Source organism: Bos javanicus, chromosome 28 (assembly GCF_032452875.1).
Source record: "Bos javanicus breed banteng chromosome 28, ARS-OSU_banteng_1.0, whole genome shotgun sequence".
Taxonomy (NCBI): domain Eukaryota; kingdom Metazoa; phylum Chordata; class Mammalia; order Artiodactyla; family Bovidae; genus Bos; species Bos javanicus.
The window spans coordinates 38,241,648-38,258,318 of record NC_083895.1 but is presented as its reverse complement, the minus strand read 5'-3'; the positions used below and the strand labels follow the sequence as shown (position 1 = coordinate 38,258,318).

General features: G+C 39.6%; 1 pseudogene; it reads left to right on the top strand.

Annotated features, from left to right (window-relative positions):
* The first annotated feature begins 3,812 nt into the window (after positions 1 to 3,812).
* Positions 3,813 to 4,557, top strand: LOC133240688 (translocon-associated protein subunit beta-like; annotated as a pseudogene).
* The last annotated feature ends 12,114 nt before the right edge of the window (positions 4,558 to 16,671 follow it).

Below are 16,671 nucleotides of genomic sequence, written 5' to 3'. Positions count from 1 at the left end.
GAAAAGAATGTCTGATATAGATGGCTTATGCTACAGGGCTCCCTCCTGTGTGAATTAAGGCAGTTGAGAGGGAGGTAAAGAGATTTTCCTAAAACTGCTGGATTTTGATTGCCTTTAGCTCAAAATAAACCTCATGTCAAAGAGGCATATTTTGGGGTGACAAATTTTGCTCCCCTGCATCATATGTGGCATGTGTGACTTTGCTTATACCGTCACAAGTGTAACACATCTAGGTTAGATTTCACTAGATTTACATGTTGATCTTGGCCACTATAAATCTTGCCTTTGTTTGTTTTGGACATTCAACTTAGTTATGAAACAGCAGCTGCTTCAAGGAGATTGCCTGGTTAAAATGCTGATACAGCTACTTTCCAGCCCATTGACTTAACCTTAATTTGAGCAACTGACGATTTTTTTAAGCCTCAGATTTTCAAACTATAAAATTGAAGTAACAGTAGTATCCACCTCATAGGATTATTATGAAAATTAAGTCCGTTTACATAACGTACCTTGAACATATTAAATGCCCATCAAATGAAAGGTATTAAATATTATTTGAATCATCCATTACCCTGGACTGTCTAGATTACATCTCCATAATATCAAAATAATAATAATGATGACAAATATATATATTGTTTATTATGTTCTAGATATTGTTATAAGAATCTTATTTACATATTAACTCATTTAATCATCAGAGCAGCCCTCTGAGGTAAGAACCTTACTGCTGGCATTTACAGAGGATAGTGGAGTCAGGAACTCCAAGTTGGCATTTTCTTTGAGAGATTTTCTTCAGACTTCTGCTTTGGCACCATTGATTAAATGGTACCCTGTGATCTTCAGCTATTTTCAGTTTTTTGAATTGAGACAAAGAAACATGAGTGGGACTTTTTTTTTCTTCAGTTCAGTTCAGTTCAGTCGCTCAGTCGTGTCTGACTCTCTGCGACTCCATGAACTGCAGCATGCCAGGCCTCCCTGTCCTTCACCAACTCCCAGAGTTCACCCAAGCCCATGTCCATTGAGTTGGTGACGCCACCCAACCATCTCATCCTCTGTCGTCCCCTCCTCCTCCTGCCTTCATTCTTTCCCAGCATCAGGGTCTTTTCAAATAAATCAGCTCTTCGCATGAGATGGCCAAAGTATTGGAGTTTCAGCTTCAGCATCAGTCCTTCCAATGAATATTTAAAAATGTTTTTTAGGTTAAAATAATTTAAATATGTTTTCAAACTTTTAAGACAAATATATTATTTCATTTTTTCTTTCCAAATTCAGTAAGAATGGGGTTTATAAACCAAAGCCCATTTTCCCAGGTGGGCCTTAGTTTTGGTATCTATCAGAAGCTATATTCAATGCACTAATTAAGTCAGTCTTGGTTTTGCTGCAGTGGCAAAATGATATTGGAACACACCTCCTTAACCTCAGTTTTGCTGAAACTGTCATGCTCTGAAGACAAGGCCTGGACTTGCAGTAATTCAGCTCCACTTGATTCCCTCTTGGGACAAGTCAGTTCTTAGAGCTCTTCTTCCCTCGCTGGGCTGTAGGGAGGCACAATCGTCTATCCCTTCTGTTCACTGGGACGGTGTAGCTGTGAGTGAATATTGGTTATTATTTGAGTTGCTCCCTGGATTGGATTGCAAGTTTTATTCACACCTTTTTAAAAATAGTTTTCTGGAATCATGTGACTTAGATATTCTGCTTCTAATGATAGATTTCGTGTCTTCAAAAGTCTCCAGAGTGGTTACAATGAAACTTGCAAAAATTTAAAGTTTTGCAGCAGAATCTTTAGGAATACAGAGTTTTAATGTTTAATTGTGTGACACAAATGCAGTTTTAAAAGTAAGCCATATTTATCTCGCCATATGCTGTGTGATGCCTTCGGTCTCCTTCAGCTAGTTGCTAACTGCCTATAAAAGACCATGATGCAAGACGTTTATGCCTGGTGTCATCTCTATTTGATTTGGTTTTCATTTCATTTTAAAATGCCACCTGAATCTTCTTAATTTCCCTTCATTAAAATGTGTCTAGTTAAAATGCAGGGCAGGAATAGTCTTTATTGTTGATTGGGATCTTATTCACTCACTGTTCTTTTCAAGGAATAAATTACCAACAGATTAGGTCAAATAAAAAGCTACCCCACCTAATGACATAAAAGACAGCAAAGCAATGAGTTTGATTAATACTCACTAGGCCAGAGTCTGATCAAACACCAGGAAAAAGGAAGGGATAGTTCTATACAGCACACAAATGAACTAGGTGTGAAGTAGAGACAAGGTGCTCCTTTCTTTAGAAGTACATCTCTTCAAAAAACTTCCCTGATCCCTTAGTTCCACGTTTTGATTTTAACCTTAGGTTGAAAATAATTTCTCCTTCTACAAATATCCAGAGCCCCAAACATAATAGTTATAATGACAGTAACCATTTATGTACTTACCATGCACAGATCAATTATCTTATTGAATCAAAATTTTAAATTTTATTTTTTTAATAAAAAAAATAAGATATGTGAGTCTTAGACCTGCATATCTAGCATATAGATAACACTTAATAAATGACTGTAGAAAAAAAGAAATAATAGTGAATGACATAGAACATTAAAATACCTTCATTCCATGAAAGTGAATGTGCTAGTCACTCAATCATGTCCAGCTCTTTGGAACCCTATGGACTGTCACCCATCAGGCTCCTCTGTGCATGGAATACTCCAGGAAGGACTACTGGTGTGGGTTGACGTTTCCTTTTCCAGTTGATTTTCCTGACCCAGGGATCAAACCCATGTCTCTTGCATCTCTTGCATTGCAGTGGATTCTTTATCATCTGAGCCACTAGGGAAATCCATGAGGCCATGAGGCCTTATTATTTCCAGTTTAATCTGATTTTTGTTTCAGACAAACACCTTGGTATTCCCCATTTACTTCTCCCCACATTTTGTCCTCTTCCATGATATCCTGGAATTATTTCTTTTCAGTTCTTATATCTCATTCCTAAAATGTGTAAAGCTTCAAGGCTAAAGGGTGACTTCCACAGAGATTAACAAAATCCCTATTTCTCTGTTCCAGTTGAAATGACCAAACCCAGGAATGTAGCTGACCAGAATCTGAGTAATGCTGTCTCTACAACTTAATAGTTTGCTTATCTCATGTGTATCCGCATTATGCTACCAGCATGAGCAGAAGACCTAGGTCTAGAGGATCCAGAGTTGGAGGACAGAAACTTTTAACTTCTGAATGCAGGAGCATTATCTAACTGAAGTTCCAGCAGAGATGCCAAGTGCAGGAGAGAGGCAGGAAGCAAACCTTCCAGGGAAGAGGAAAATTCAAGAATAATTTTGGAGTTAGATTTAAGTGTTAGATTTATAGTATTGCTAAGTGCTGATGTTGTCAGGAAAATATTTTCTAAGTTATGCTTCTGAGGCAATACAATGAGGAAGAAATGTCCCAAAGCTGTAAAAGGGCTCAGAATGATATGGTCTCTGACATCATCAACAATAGAAGGGTTACACAGGGTAGATTTAGAAAGATGATCATTTGCAGCAGAAAAGGAAGCTCCCTTTAATTTCAAAGTAAAAGTAACGAGGTCAATATAATGGATTGTATTGTGTCTAGTGTCATATCAGTTAACGTGTCTTCTTCTCAAGAATACACCCAAAAAGTATAAAATTCAGCATTGGAAAATGCACAGTTTTTATAGCTTGGAAGAAATGGAAATAAATAACCAACCATAACATAAAAATCATACAATTTAGACATTTGTAAAGAACAACATATGATTCTGGTTTTGGTGACCCCCCAAAAGGCTTTGGGGGTGCACATATGAGGCTGCTGGTGTTCGTGGTTTTGGATCTATTTACTGTCACTCAGGCAGGGGAATGAGCCAAGCTTTTGGCCTCTAAATCACTGCTGAACACCGATGTGCCATGGAAGGGTGAGACCTGACCTTACAGTACAACTTCTACAATGTTGGCTCGAGTGCTGTGTGTATTAGATGTGGAATTATCTGATGACTTTTTCCCTCTAGAAGTTTTCTTTGACATTGTCTCTGGGATGCGCAGTGTCAAATGGGATCAGATTGCATCTGCTAGCAGCATCTCCCACATGGTCCTGCACCCTCTCAAGGCTGGTTATTTCACTTCACCTCAGCAACTACTACTTGCTTGGCCCAGGAGGATGGGTCCCTTGTGATGGGCTTTTCCAGTGCAACTGGACAGGAAAGATCCCTGGCTCAGTGGGAGTTTGCTAGGGGATTCTCCCTCCATTTCCTGGACTGGATGACCTTTGGGGTCATGACTCTCCCTCCCATTGACATACCCCTGCAGTTGTGGAACTCCAGCAAGAGGAAATATGACACCCCCAAAGTCAAGAAAAAGTGAATGGGGTCTTCCACAGCCCTTCCTTCCCAAGATGTCCAGGTGCTTTCCAGACTCCAAAGGGTATCTCAAATGCAATCTCTTCTCCCTTAGCCCTTGGTTGTGTTCTCCTGGATCTTGCCCTGCTCTCAACCAAAGCAAAGGACCAGGCCTGGGAGGCTATGAAAGCCTCTTTGGTTCCACCTGAAGCTATATAAAGAGGATTGCCTAAGGCAACAGCCTGAGCTTAGGGGCCCTGTGGTGACCCCCACCCCCTCCACTTCCCTCCTGCCTCAAGGTGCCGTAGGGCATGTTGCTAGCGATGTGAACTCTCTCAGGGGTCCAGGATGGGGCACCTCTGAGACTGCCTGACACCACACCCATTGCCCACCATCCACCATCAAAAGAAGGTATAAGATAAGGTGAAAGCTGTGGGACTCTTGGAGGCTACCCAGTCTCTGTGGTGGCTTAGGGAAGCTCTTACCAAATGGGATTTTCTAATAAAAACAAATGTTTGCTGTAAAAACAAAAAAAAAGAACAACATACAATATTTTAATTAAGTGCTTGGTCAAAGGATAAATCAGATAAGAAAATATTAAGAAGAAACTACAAAATACAAAAATATGAACCATGTGCATAAAAATGTGTGTCTTCTCACCAAACACACAAATCACATCCTTAGAAATTTTACTGGTAAGCAAAAAGAATTAAAATATATTAAGCGTTCAGTGTAAATAGTTGGTAGAAGAATAAGAGAACATGAAGAAACAGATCAGAGACATCAGTAAATATAGAGAGAAAAATTAAAGAATCTATAAATAGAAATGATAAAAATTAGATAGAAATATCTACACCTACTTAAGAAGACAAATAAGAACACAGCTAATTGTGAACTAGCTTAATCAAGAAAAAAGGAAAAAACCTACACAATTATATGAACATCTAACAATGTTCATATTTATATTAATAAAATATAAAAAATATAAAAAATAATTTATATTAATAAAAAATGAGTTATTGTATAGAAAAGTAGCACTTTAGGATAAATAATAGTCATAATTCAAAAATAAATTGTGGAGCAATTTAGACTAATAACTACAGAGGCTTTGTCTTACCAGTTTAACTGCCCACTTAGTATCTCAAAGACATCTCAAATCAGACTTGACCAAACTGAGTGGCTGAGTTTCTTTCCCAGCCCATTTGGTCCACCCACAGGTTTCTCCTACTCAGGAAATGACACATCTCCCATTTTTTCATACTAAAAATCTTGAACTCATCATTACCCATTTTCCCCTTCATATTCAGCAAATCCTGTTGTCATTGCCTTTGATAAAATCCAGAATCCAAAGTCTATCCACCATCTCCATCCTGCAGCCCTGGCTTTCTCTCTTCGAGATTACTATAATGCTCTCCTTCATGGTCTTCAAACTTTGGTTTCTTGATTTATTAAAGACTTAGATTACTCCTTACAAACCTTCTATGCTGCCCATTTTGCTCATGGTGAAAGTCAAAGCCATTGCCATTCTTTACAGACCTCCCTCTCTAAAGCCCCTCTTCTCCTACTCACCCCATCACCTCATACCCATGCTTCCCCCTTGCTGCCCTATTGCCTGTGGGAGTTGATATGGGTAAGTTATTTTGCAGGCTAACTTGAAAATATGTATCAAAACCTTAAAAAATGCACATACCCTTTAGTTCAGCAATATTTTTTTCTGAATTCATGATATAACCACAAATGTACTACAAATAATGTTTACAAGAACAGTCATTATAATGTAATTTTAATATTAAAATTAGAAAACATCTTAAACCTCTGGTAAAAGTAATAACTGAATACTTTAATAAATTATAGTATTGTACTGAAAGGAGCATTTAAAATTTATTATAAAAATTCATATTTTATAATATAGGGAATTTTTACTATATATTTTGTGACTATAAGATACAAAATATACACTATAACTTTAATTTTGAAAACAAATTTATACTATATTATATTTATAATATCATCTGACATGAATACTGCATGGATTTTCACAAATGGGAGTATTAAAAATATATATTTCTTCATAATTGGATTAAGCATGAATTCAAACATTTTATATCTTTTCCTTTTTTTATTTTATTTTTTAAATATAAATTTATTTATTTTAATTGGAGGCTAATTACTTTACAATATTGTATTGGTTTTGCCATACATCAACATGACTCCACCATGGGTATTTCCCCCAAAATTAAAAGAAAATTATTGACTTTTAATCAGAAAACTAGTAGCTCAGACAGTAAAGCATCGCCTACAATGCAATAGACCCAGGTTTGATACCTGGGTTGGGAAGATCCCCTGGAGAAGGAAATGGCACTCCAGTGTTCATGCCTGGAAAATCCCATGGACCGAGGAGCCTGGAGGGCTATGGTCCATGGTGTCGCAAAGAGTCGGACACAAGTGAGAGACTTCACTTTCACTTTCTTTCATAATAAGATTAAAAATATTGAGGAGAATTTACTTGAGAAACTCAAAGTCTACTGATACGTTACTACCATTATCAATAATGGTAACCATTTATTGAGGGCTATTATTTGTGACAGCCATTCACATAGAAGCTTCAGAGTTAGCTCAGTGCATTATACTGATTTTCACCCTGGGTACACAGTGGTTCTGACTTCGTATGCTTCTATGTCTATGTGTGTGTGTATGTATCTTGACTTCACAAATGAATTGTGAACACTTTCAAAGGACAGTAAGTGTCATAAGAGAACATCAAACATCAAGTGTTTTTCAAGCATGTTTTGTTATCAATGACTCATTTTATAAGATGGTATCTTCTTTCCTTTCCTATCAGTTTTCTCTCATCTGTATGCATAAGTCATAAGAGCTATTTTAAAATCCTCAATCTTGATTGTCTAGTACCTTCCTACTACCAGCCTTAGCTGGGAGCTTGTTGAAATGCAGCATCTCCGCCACCCGCACCGCCCAGACCTGTGGAATCTGAATCTACATTTGGATAAGGTCCCAAGTAGTCGAGAGGCACAGTCAAGTTTGAGATGCTCTGGATTAAAAACTTTCTTAAAACATCAAATGAAGGAAAAAGCTTTCCTTTTCTGTTTGTTTCTTTTTGTTTTCTGTAAACTGATTCAGACTCATTGTCCTTGGGAGCACCAGAATTATTTTATTTTGTGATGCAGACTGTCACATTTAAATGACTCTATGTAGTTTTGCTCTATGGCATTTCCTACAGAGCATCTGGTTTAAAGTAATCTGAGGTGTAGCAAATGAACTGTGCTTCTCCTAGTGCTAGGGAAACATGATTGATGTTTTCAGTTTGCTGCTGTTCACATCTGTGAGTTCACCTTGGTTTGTCTCTCTTTTCAGCTCCCACCACTTGTGTGGGCTTTGGTAGCTGGGAGGTGCACAGGGAGAGGGTCTCTGCTCCTTGCACTTGGAGATGGTGTGATGACATGAATGCCTACACAACAGTGGTTGGCAGAGAAGTGAGGTATGCCTTACAGGCCGCCAGATCGTCCTTCCTCTTATGTGACACCTGCCAGACTTGGGACAATTTCTCATCTGAGGAAAGGACTGGGTACTCACAATGGAGGCATTCCCAATGTCAGTTCAGTTCAGTTCAGTCACTCAGTCATGTCCAACTCTTTGCGACCCCATGAATTGCAGCACGTCAGGCCTCCCTGTCCATCACCAACTCCTGGAGTTCACTCAAATTCATGTCCATCAAGTCAGTGATGCCATCCAGCCATCTCATCCTCTGTCGTCCCCTTCTCCTTCTGCCCCCAATCCCTCCCAGATTCAGGGTCTTTTCCAATGAGTAAACTCTTCGCATGAGTTTGGAGTTTCAGCTTCAGCATCAGTCCTTCCAATGAACACCCAGGACTGATCTCCTTTAGAATGGACTGGTTGGATCTCCTTGCAGTCCAAGGGACTCTCAAGAGTCTTCTCCAACACCACAGTTCAAAAGCATCAATTCTTCGGTGCTCAGCTGTCTTCACAGTCCAACTCTCACATCCATACATGACCACTGGAAAAACCATAGCCTTGACTAGATGGACCTTTGTTGGAAAAGTAATGTCTCTGCTTTTGAATATGCTGTCTAGGTTGGTCATAACTTTCCTTCCAAGGAGGAAGTGTCTTTTAATTTCATGGCTGCAGTCACCATCTGTAGTGATTTTGGAGCCCCCCAAAATAGTCTGACACTGTTTCCCCATCTATTTCCCATGAAGTGATGGGACCAGATGCCATGATATTAGTTTTCTGAATGTTGAGCTTTAAGCCAACTTTTTCACCCTCCACTTTCACTTTCATCAAGAGGCTTTTGAGTTCCTCTTCACTTTCTGCCATAAGGGTGGTGTCATCTGTATATCTGAAGTTATTGATATTTCTCCCGGCAATCTTGATTCCAGCTTGTGCTTCTTCCAGCTCAGCGTTTCTCATGATATACTCTGCATAGAAGTTAAATAAGCAGGGAGCCTTGACGTACTCCTTTTCCTATTTGGAACCAGTCTGTTGTTCCATGTCCAGTTCTAACTGTTGCTTCCTGACCTGCAAACAGGTTTCTCAAGAGGCAGGTCAGGTGGTCTGGTATTCCCATCTCTTTCAGAATTTTCCACAGTTTATTGTGATCCACACAGTCCAAAGCTTTGTCATAGTCAATAAAGCAGAAATAGATGTTTTTCTGGAACTCTCTTGCTTTAACGATGGTCCAGTGAATGTTGACAACTTGATCTCTGGTTCCTCTGCCTTTTCTAAAACCAGCTTAAACATCAGAGGTTCACGGTTCACATATTGCTGAAGCCTGGCTTGGAGAATTTTGAGCATTACTTTACTAGCGTGTGAGATGAGTGCAATTGTGCAGTAGTTTGAGCATTCTTTGGCATTGCCTTTCTTTGGGATTGGAATGAAAACTGACCTTTTCCAGTCCTGTGGCCACTGCTGAGTTTTCCAAATTTTCTGGCATATTGAGTGCAGCACTTTCACAGCATCATCTTCCAGGATTTGAAATAGCTCAACTGGAATTCCATCACCTCCACTAGCTTTGTTCATAGTGCTGCTTTCTAAGGCCCTCTTGACTTCACATTCCAGGATGTCTGGCTCTAGGTGAGTGATCACACCATCATGATTATCTTGGTCATGAATATTTTTTGTACAGTTCTTCTGTGTATTCTTGCCGTCTCTTCTTAATATCTTCTGCTTCTGTTAGGTCCATACAATTTCTGTCCTTTATCAAGCCCATCTTTCCATGAAATGTTCCCTTGGTATCTCTAATTTTCTTGAAGAGATCTCTAGTCTTCCCCATTCTGTTGTTTTCCTCTATTTCCCAATGTCACCGTCCTGTATTTTATCTGGAACTGGGGCTCTAAGTGCCCAACCGCTCAGAAAAATTACCTTCTACAAAGCAACTCACATAGTAACATTACATAGTGACCACATTTACCATGTGGTTCAGAGATGCTGATCTCATTTACACAATCATGTGAGGCAAGTAGAACTGTTTTGTTTGTTAGATGGACCAATTATGCCTCATACAGTTTAGTTACTGCTCTGGGTTTCACTTTAGTGAAGGATGGAATCTCATGTCCCTTGTCTAGATCTCTGTCTGATGCCCTGGCCTTGGGACTGGGAAGTTAAAGATAGCAACAGTTGTTAAGGCACCTAAGAAATAACAACAGGCTCTGCTGCTTTTTGATCACATCAGACCCCTCTCCATATCTATGCTGTCCTTTCTCCTTTGCCTAAAACTACACTGTCCTTAGGAACTGTCTTAGTTCCAATTTTTAGTCATCAAGCAGCTCATCTTCAGTCACATATGGTTCGTTTAATCAGCTGTCCTCCCTTATCAAGCTGGAGTTTCATTGCCCTATAAAAAGGAGACATCCCTCTAAGGATAAAAGCATCTCCTTTGTCCTGCTCCTCAACTTCACTGTGCTCCCCTTTCGCTGACTTAGTGATTGCAAAAGTCACCCATTCTATCCTTCAGTTCTTGTCTTTTCCTTCAGATTTGCTATATTTGGTTGTGGTTTCATATACTCAATTCAGCAGTTCTTTCCTGGGTTTCCTAATATGCTAGATGATACAACGTGGTCTGATACCTTATATTTGTCCACAGGCCACCCCCCTCCACTCCCAGGACAGTAGGTGCTATGAACTTGCTCCCTCACATCTTACAGGAAGCAGTCAGATGGTTCCACCTCATGTGTCTGCAGCTCAATCAAGATCACATTTGTGCATCTGTTTTCAAGTACTGAGCTTTGACTTTCTCTCTGTCTAATCTCTTGGCTTGGTAGTCTGTTTATTACCAAGGGGAGGATCTGGGCCTCTGATTTGCCTAGTGCTTCGTCTTCTCTCTGCTCAGAGCTTGAAAACCAGGTTTGTGTCTTGGATTCCAATACTGGCTAACAATGATGGCTGCCCACTGGTCACTTTGTCTGGGCCCCTGATGCCAAGGGCTTATCTGTATTATGATTTATGGATGATGACCATTTTGGATATTGTGTTCACATTGAAGGTACCCACCCTTCTGTTTTCTCTACCCACTCTATGTCTCTCTTCAGCAAGAGTCTAATTCTAGTTCTTACTCTTTCATTTCCTATAGTTATCCATGCCCTGACTGCCTAGCCTACTTCATAAAACAGAAGATTAAGGAAAGAGAAATGAATGAAGATTTGGCATCTAGATCAAGAATGACATATTATATATGGAATTTTTTAAGTATAGTAACTATTTATTGAGCAGCAACTATTTATTTGAATGTAGAGCAAGATATTTTGTATTTTTTATTATTCCTGCTAACAAAAACCATACAAGGTAAGGATTACACCCTCCATTTGTTAATAGTGCAATTTGGGCCTAAGCTTGAAAACTTATATATAGTCAGTAAATGTCAAAACTAGAATTTAATGAAAGTTATGACCAACCTAGATAGCATATTCAAAAGCAGAGACATTACTTTGCCAACAAAGGTCCGTCTAGTCAAGGCTATGGTTTTTCCTGTGGTCATGTATGGATGTGAGAGTTGGACTGTGAGGAAGGCTGAGTACCAAAGAATTGATGCTTTTGAACTGTGGTGTTGGAGAAGACTCTTGAGAGTCCCTTGGACTGCAAGGAGATCCAACCAGTCCATTCTGAAGGAGATCAGCCCTGGGATTTCTTTGGAGGGAATGATGCTAAAGCTGAAACTCCAATACTTTGGCCACCTCATGCGAAGAGTTGACTCATTGGAAAAGACTCTGATGCTGGGAGAGATTGGGGGCAGGAGGAGAAGGGGACGACAGAGGATGAGATGGCTGGATGGCATCACTGACTCGATGGACGTGAGTCTGAGTGAACTCTGGGGGTTGGTGATGGACAGGGAGGCATGGCGTGCTGCGATTCATGGGGTCGTGAAGAGTCCGACATGACTGAGTGACTGAACTGAGCTCAGCACTACCCCAGCTCCTGTTTTCCCACTGCTCTATTCTAGTAGTATTATGATCACTTGGAGAGTGTTTTCAGAATCTTCTTTAATCATCTGATTAATTTTGATAGTAAGCTTATCTCAGTGCATCCAGGATTAAAATTACTTTGATCAACCAAAATCCAGTAACCATGATCATATTTTCACTACTTTAGATATATGCTACTTAAAAAGATTATATAAGATCTTCTCAATGACATTTTAGTCATAATTTCTAAAGCTCATAATCAGTTTGAAAAGGAGGTATTTTATATTGAAATCTGCCCTTGAGTGTGGTCAGATGATTCATTCACCAGCCTCACTGCCTTTTCCTGAGTAATTAGGGTCTTGTTTGAAGTTAAGCTGTTCACTGCTGGATGTCCTAACTCTTCTGCCTGGTGACATATGTCAGATAGGTCCACCATAGCTGGTCAAAGTCACATTCCTCATCCAAGGGGAAGCCAGGACATAATCTCATAAGAAGCTCTGATTTGTGCAAGAGGGGATGGGTAGAACTTGGTATCTCCTACTTGGAGTATTCTTCAGGCAGGTCCCCGTTAGACTCACTGTAGATCACTGCAAGGAGAGACTGAATATTAAGTGAAGAGAGCTGTTTCACTAAAAACAACAACAACAACAACTCCTGGGGTACTGAGACCAAAGACATCCACAGAAAAGTGGATGTCCTAAAGGGTGAAAGTTATTCCCCATTTCTCATCATCGCACACCTACAGTCACACCTGTATTTCTGGGACACCAGTGTACTGGACACTGTGGTACTCTTAGGCCCTAGGTGATACGGCAGCTGGGTCCAGTTAACAGCTCCCAGGTGATATGGCATCTTCAGAGTGGTAATGTCTGATAAAGCAGCAATAGTCCTGGGCTAGGAGATGGAGAGTCTAGGAGAGGAGATGGAGAGCCTAGGAGAGGAGATGGCACAGAGGAAATTTTAAGAAACCACAGATCTCCAGGGCAACTGATCTGGTCATAGTTACGTGAGACCACTGGGGCGATGCCCTGTCAGTATCCCCTTAAGTCTCAGTGAACACCTAGGGTTTTCTCCTGCACTTCTGACCTCCATTAGCCTATAATATTACATGGAATTTTAGGATGCATTAAATAACTTTATTTTTCTTTCTTTTCCTTCAAAAGTTAACAATATTATGGCTTTGGGCTTTAGGAGCCATCTTTTTCTTTTGCTTTAGTTTTTAAATGCAGTCAATATTTCCAAACATGCCCCAGAGCACTGAATGCATTTACAGTGTGTGTATGTTGTAGCCCAAGCCTCATATCCAGGGTAGAATTTATGATGTTATTTCATCAGAAATACAATTTTAGAAAATATAAACTTTTAGAAGTTAAAAATGAGCTGAAGGCCAGCAATTGGTTTTATATCACAGGGTACTGTGTCACAGTTTGCTGTCCTGTTTTGTTTGGGAGTCAGTGGACTTTGTAAGCACAGTCCTGGGACTAGGACTGGATGTATTTTATGCCCGTGAATAAGCATTCACTGTATGCTTATCAGGCTATACATCAATGCCAAGAAGAATAATCAATAGCTAGTTGTGAAATTCAAATGGGACAAAGGAGCCATGGGGAGTCATGACATGTGAACTATGGATGTGGGCAGAGGAAAAGGAACCTGGCAGAATTCTCTGGAGATCAGTTATCGATTGTGAAATATTGGTCATTTCTAAGTTCAGCTGAGTGAAGTAAGCCAGTTGGAAACTGCTAGAAATGTGTTTAGGTAAAGGAAAGTTAAACAGCGCTACTCAAAGCATCTGATTCCAGCTCAATATTAATTTGCCTCTTTCTTTCTCTGTGAAAAATTCCATCCTTAGTGCATTTTCCATTTCTGCAAAAAAAAAAAAAAAAACCCCAAAAACTCATGGGCTATTAACTGATTTCCATGTCCTTTCCTGGAGCAAAGTGACTTGGAAATAAAACCATTAAGCCAGACTTCTCTGTCAGATATGCTAAAGTATTTTCCACACAAATAAACTACTGTGTGTCCAGATAATTTCCTCCATGCAGCTTGAAGGCGCTTGAAGATAGGAAATTTAGTGATTTTCAGTCAGATGGATGTATAGTAATAGTAATCATCCCACAAAGATTAAACTCACTAGGGCGGCAGGGTGCTTGGTAAGAGGGTGAGTATCCTTACTGTCACTTAGTGAAAAGATAAAAAGTGGCTGGAAGCAGAAATGGCTCTGAATCCATTCAGTTCAGTTCAGTTCAGTTCAGTTGCTCAGTCGTGTCCGACTCTTTGAGACCCCATGAATCACAGCACGCCAGGCCTCCCTGTCCATCACCAACTCCTGGAGTTCAGTCAGACTCATGTCCCTTGAGTCGGTGATGCCATCCAGCCATCTCATCCTCTGTCGTCCCTTTCTCCTCTTGCCCCCAATCCCTCCCAGCATCAGAGTCTTTTCCAATGAGTCGACTCTTCGCATGAGGTGGCCAAAGTACTGGAGTTTCAGCTTTAGCATCATTCCTTCCAAAGAAATCCCAGGGCTGATCTCCTTCAGAATGGACTGGTTGGATCTCCTTGCAGTCCAAGGGACTCTCAAGAGTCTTCCCCAACACCGCAGTTCAAAAGCATCAATTCTTTGGCCCTCAGCTTTCTTTACAGTCCCACTCTCACATCCATACATGACCACAGGAAAAACCATAGCCTTGACTAGACGAACCTTTGTTGGCAAAGAATTGTCTCTGCTCTGAATCCGTTACCACCCTCCCAGATCTCAACTATTCCTACATCTCCCCCACTTCATTAGCAGTATCAGCTTCCACTGTCTCCAGCCACAAATGCTGCAGTCACCCCTGTTTTCTCTGAATCCCTTACCTGCTCATCTATTGGGTCTCAGGTTACTCGCTTGTAGAGACTTGTGGAGTTTTACATTATTTGGAGAGAAGAGTGTTAAGGAATTGATGAGCCAGAAAAACAAAACATATCATATTAAAAGAAGACATGATGTAATTTTCAAGACTGGAAGCCCTTAGAGACCTTAGTTATGGACCTCCACATTAAAATTTTAAAATATTTCAAAAAAATCTGTCCAATCATATTCAGGTTTAGGCAGCCTATTTTAATCTTCATCACTTATTACTTCCCAATGCTACCAGATCCTTAAAAATGTAAATCTAAGTTCTATCATTCAAAAGAAACATCATTCAATGTCTGTCAATTTCACAGAGTGTGTGGCTTCTTAGCTTCAACCTTGTTCATCATCCTGTTTTCCAGGCATAAATGTTAGTATATAGTTTTAAGACAAGTAATTGGTTTTCATACTTAAATCACGCTGTTTCAACTCTCTGTGGTTTTTTCACTTTTCCAGTCACACCTACTCCCCTACCACCTTCATATCCTCTATCTTTCCCCACCTGCTAGTTCAATTCTCATTGAATTTCTAGCTTGAAATTCTCGTTTCAATATCAGAGTCAACTCCTGACTCAATTTGCCCCCTAATTCTTCATGCAGAATTAAGCTCTTCCATGTCTCTGGTGTGGTGATCATTTTATTGAATTTCCATCTCCATGTGTCATTCACTGTATTATGATTAGCTCTGTGTATAATCTGCCCACTCTGCTGGATTGGGAATTTCTAGGAATTCAGACTTACTCACAACTTTATCCCCAGCACCCAGCATACTGTTTGACAAATAGTACTCAGCACATATTTAAATGAATTAAAAATACATGTTAAATTAATTGATCAGTTTAATTTTCAAGGATTTAACCTGCCAGTGCTAAATATTACATATATTAAATTATATATTTCATTAAATATATATTTGGACTGAATATCACACCCCAGGTCATAATATTCAGATACACATTTCTTGTTATCAACCCTTCTAGTCCTGAGAGTTCTGAGAACAGGTTTCAGTATGGAGGATTTTTCAGAGAAGAAAGAGAATGGTAAAATGGGGTGCAATTACTTGACAGCTCATTTCTCCTTTTAAGTTCTTATATTTAGAGAAAATAAAAGTGTGCACAAAGAAACCTAAATTTCAGCAACTGCTTTCTTTTGATAACCTCGGATAAAGTCAATCCTACCTCTAGAGTTGCACTGCCCCATGTGATTTTTCCAGCCCCATGTGGCTATTCAAAGTTCAATTTAGATTAATTAAAATTATATAAACTGAAAAATTTAGTTTCTTGGTAGCATTAGCCACATTTCAAATGCTCAATAGCCGTGTATGGTTAGTGGTTACCATATTAAACAGTGTGGACATAGGACATTTCTGTACATCATCACAGATAGTCCTACCAGACAGCAATAATCTATAAGATTTCTCAAACCACTGAAAGAGCCGTCTTTATAAATGCAGCATGTGTATGTCCCTCTCGTGCCTAAATCTTTTAGTGGGGTGAGATTATGTCCAATATCAAATTCAAAGGCTTTAATATATATCCCTGCCCTTCATGGCCTGCCTTTCCTGATGATCTCTCCATCTTCGTGGCTTGTTACAGTCCCACAGTCACCTTGTGTGCTGCAGGAAATGGTTTTCTTACAAGTCGGTAAATTGGCAGAGCTCTGACCACCTACATCTACCTTTTGCCTGGAATACCTGTCCATGTGTCTAATTCACACGAGTTTTCCAGGCATGATACATGAAACCTTCCTCGTCTCTCTCTACTGGTCTCACTCCTTGTCTCTGTCCTCATCTGTGTTCCCATCACCTTGTGTGCTGAATTTTCAGATACAATTTCCCCTGAACAGTAATGGTAATGTAATGCCTTTTTTACTTTTAAATGTAAATGCCTTTGTTACTTTTTCTTTTTTACTTTTAAATGTAATGCCTTTGTTACTTTAAAAAAATTATTTTAATTGGAGGCTACTTACTTTACAAGATTGTAGTGGTTTTGCCATACATTGA